The sequence below is a fragment of the Corvus brachyrhynchos genome, unplaced genomic scaffold, assembly GCF_000691975.1.
Source record: "Corvus brachyrhynchos isolate BGI_N302 unplaced genomic scaffold, ASM69197v1 scaffold864, whole genome shotgun sequence".
Lineage (NCBI taxonomy): Eukaryota > Metazoa > Chordata > Aves > Passeriformes > Corvidae > Corvus > Corvus brachyrhynchos.
In genome coordinates, this window is record NW_008237871.1 from 61,026 (window position 1) to 65,324 (window position 4,299).

A 4,299-nucleotide genomic window follows, 5' to 3' on the forward strand; every position below is an offset into this window, starting at 1 on the left:
GGCCCCGCCGGGCACTGCGGAGGGCGCTCTCGGTGGTGCTGACGGGGGAAGTGCCGGTGCTTTCCCTGTCGCCGGGGGAGGTTGTGTCTCTGCCTGCTGAGGGTGAGAGTCAGAGAAGCGGATTTTTAAAAGCTATTTACTTATTAGATTCAATCTCTCTGGCTCCCCGCCTTGCTTTGCTGTATTTGTTTACATCTCCTTATGGTACATTTCTGTACAATCAGCATATGAATCATTTCTGATGGCAGAAGCTGTCAGGAGAAGGTAGTGGGGAGGACGACAAAAAAAAAAAATCCTGACCCAGTTCCGAAGCTTTCCCAGTCACTATGTTAGAATGGAACAGATGCTTTTGGTGTTTGCAAGCTCTTTCGGTACAAAGCTGTCACTTTTAGCTGCTTTTGGTAGTGAAATTACCCAACAGGGTTACCCTCTAAAAATGAAAAGGCAGAGGGAGACTAAATTGAAATTTTCTTTTAGAGACATCTAGGGATGTTACTGGAAAATGTAATCTCTGGGAAGATTAATGTAACTGCAATCTTCCAGAAGCACAATTATAGATATAAGCCAGTAGCCTGTGTGGCTAAGTTCCAGCCCTGGAAATGATTGATTAAACCAGAATTATGATTTCTGGGGTTTATTGTTGAGTCCTCTTCTCTTCTCTTTTTAAAAATTTTTTCCTTTTTTTTTTTAATGCATGTTTGGGAGGCTTTGCAAGGAGCGCATTCAGACTGAGATTATGGAGAGAATTAGAAAAATTTTTGTAATTGGGTGATACACCCATATGTTTAATATGGGAGTGTTGTCTACCTCTGTTCATCTTGACTTCTCCAGATAAAAATCAAAGCACATCTGTTCTCTCCAAAGCACAACAGTTTTCCATCCTCACTGACAGTCTGCTGTTTAGGACTGTTATGGTTATGTTTAACTCAAAACGAGTCTTATCTTTCCTGTGCCAATGGTGCACCCAAAGTCTAGATTAAAATTTTGCTGTAACAATAAGGAAGAGCCTGGTCAGAGACAGATGCTCAGCCAGGTTTCAAAAAGCAGTATTCAAGCAGCAGGCTTTGAAATCCGTGGTCTTGGCTCTGACTTACGCTGTAGTTTTGAGGGCAGTGAAGATGTATCCGAGAAGAGATGTTAAGTCTGTGGAGCTGTATGTCCCCAAAGCGTCAGAAATACAAACAAATCCATGCCCTGTCTCCCACTCATGGAAACCCCTCTGGTTTTGAACTCAGTCCTTACCTGAACAGCATCTTTATTTTATCTGCTCTGCTGCTCACATTCCAGTGTCAAAAGACATTTCTGAAAGCTGTAAATGAAGCAAAATTTATCTGTGGTGTTGAACAATGCCCTTTACAGAAATGAGAGAGATACAATTCTAGTTTTCACTTTTTCACTGAGTACATTGCACCAGTGCTTACGCACACACACACCAGCATCTTTCTTTTAGAGCGTAGTGTTATTTATTCCCTTTTCTCTCCGTATTCATCTCTCACATGCTTTCTTTGAAGTAACTATGACAGAAGGAAAATTTAGTGGAGATTTTAGGACTGACTTTTAGGAGCGGGCTGTAATAGATCCCCCTGTACAGGGGCAAGATGGGGAACTATAATTTAGGATACACAAAGAGCTGGTTACAGAAAGAGATACATGAAGCTTTTATTTTGTAATGATATCAAAATCCTGTGATGAATAAAAGCTCAGGGGTAAGATGTATGGAAATTCTGTCATGGCACAGAATGATACAAATTTTGTTTCTGTGAATGAAAAAATAAATGCCCAGCATTGTGTGAAAATGCCCAGCATTGTGTAAAAAGGTTTGAGACAGGCAAGGACTTACACCTGCAAGAGCCCAGGCTGCAGCGTGGGCTGTGGCAGGGTCATAGGTGCAGGCAAGTCCAGGGTTGCAGTCTGAGGCTGCAGGTGCTGTAACACCAGTCTGCTCCATATTGTGATTAGAAGACAGCAACAGCTCCGCAGATAATTCATTTAATATGAGAACTTCTTTCTAGCCCACACAGCCCACTGTGAAACAGTTAAAACAGTAATTTTGCTGTACATAGGAGAGGAGCACAGTGATGCATATCTACAGCAGCAGAGCACTGTGGTCCAGCAGCACCAGTATATCTTGTCCCAGCTCTACAGATGTGGAACGTCATCACCCTGTTCCATGGTGGTGCAGTGATGTGGTCGCAGATGCAGACACTACAGTGGTACAATCAGATACACAGAAAATATTGCAGGGATGACTCCATGGAGGATGTCATTACTGCAGTAACAGCAAAAAGGAGCAGTTCAGGACTAGAGGGTTGTGTCTGAGGGAGACAGATTTGTAGCTGTGCACAAAAAAAGACGGAGTGAAGGAAGAAGCACTGTGTTTATATAACCAGCACAGCAATATAGTGCACTGTGGGTGTGTACTCCAGAAGAATGCTAAGATACTGCCAGGATACAGGATACAGTGATATTTTATTAATTAGGCTTATGCTATATTGGTGCGGTGATGTTCTAATACCATTAAGCAGTAATACTCTTTTAGGTTATTTTACCATTTTATAATTGAGTGGTACATTAATTAACAAAAGTAGGGTAGTGTAATGATGCATTAAGTATAAGCCAGGATGTCATCTTAGCCTAATGACATGTTTGCACTGGCTCGGTGCAGCAGTTGCAGAAGAGCGCTCTGCTGTGGAGTTTGTACTGGGTTAGGATGCAGTGCGTGCAGCTCTGAATGCCTGGAGAACACAGCAATGCAGTGGTGTGGTAAAGCAATCCTGGGGCAGAGCAGAGATGTGATACTGGTGCCATGTGGTAGGAGTTTGGCAGTGCCTGGGTGTGATAATTGTGGAGTGTTCTAGCCTGACAGAAGAGTTTAGCGGTCTACTGATGTAGTAATACAATATTCCAAACAAGAGCCATTCTATACAGCAGTGGTCACTTCTGGTGTGATATTTGCAAAGGGCTGTGCTGATCTGACAGCACTATCCTGCTGTAGCAGAAGGCAGCAAGTGAAGTATTACCACCATGCTGCAGTTTTGGAAGCACGGCTGTGAGTTAGCATGAGGACAACGCCACAGACTTACTTGGTGACAGTGCAGTATGAGTATGGGCTGGTTTTGTGTGGGACAGTGGACAGCAGTGTTTTAAAGTGGCCCTGCAGTGGCAGGAACTCAGTGCAGTGTGAGAGCAGTGCTGTGACACAGGTGTAGTTGGCAAGGGATGTGTGTGTAATAATGCAGCAAAGTGGGAAAGTGGAAAGAAAAAGGGAGCGTGAGGAGGATATTTCATATAATTTTGGCCTGATAGGATAGTGTTGGAGTGGCCAAGTGGCAAGAGTGTTGTGAAGCATAAGGGAGCATGCTTACTACCCCTACAGAGCAGAAGAGTATGAGGGTCCTGTAGTGTCTCTAGTGTCGCTACAGATCACAGTTCAGCAACAGGAGTGACCCCTTGGCAGCTGGGGTGGTGGTGAGGTGGCAGCCTGACAGCAAGACACAGTTTATTAAGTGACAACAGTAGCAACAGCAGCACAGAGACCGGGACAGCAGTGCAGTGGCAGCAGGACAGCAGAGCAAGAAAAAACGGGGGGCGGGGGTGATGTGGCGGCTGCAGTGCCTACAGTGCAGCAGCCGCTTGGCACCTGGCTCACCACAACTCTGTATGGGGACTGCAGCACAGGGAACTGCTGGCTCTCCTCGCTTCATTCCTCCTGTGCTTCAGCACGGGCCTAGCTGGCACCTTCAAGAAGAGCTTTTTCTGGGCATTTGCTATGCAATATTAATTTGTAAACGATCCTGCCATGTGACACCTGAACGTTTTCAGAGCCGTTTAGCTTTCACACCCTGCCTGACTGTTAAATTTTTCAGTCAAGTGATTCCCCAACAGTTTTCTGTCAATTGCCTCTGGTAGCATGGGGATCAAAGGGGTCAAACAATTGCCGTAGAGAATCATGAAATATTTACAGGGTTCTGCTGTTAGCACTGTGGCCAAAGGAGCTTTTGTATTTCTATTTGTGCAGGGAGTTTAAAGCATCTCCTGCACCATCTTCCATTCCTACTTTAATGTTCACATCCACATTACCATTGAAATAGGGAAGGAATGTTTCTGCATTTCTTGTAAAATTTTCCTTTTCTTGTCCTGCTCCATCCTCCTTTATTCTTGAGCTTTAGCTCTTCGTAACAGGTTTTAATGGACCTTACAGCAAACTGGGATGACAGAAGTGGCCCCATTTTGGGGCAGGAAGTGTCCCCAGGCTGCCTGTGTGGAAAGTATGTGTCAAGAACATTCTCTTCTCACTAT

At 44.5% G+C, this 4,299-nt stretch overlaps 1 protein-coding gene across 5 annotated transcripts in view; it reads left to right on the top strand.

Moving 5' to 3' along the window:
* The window catches only part of CABP1 (calcium binding protein 1), a 27,562-nt gene that overhangs the window by 1,479 nt on the left and 21,784 nt on the right, over positions 1 to 4,299 (top strand). The window lies entirely within an intron of this gene.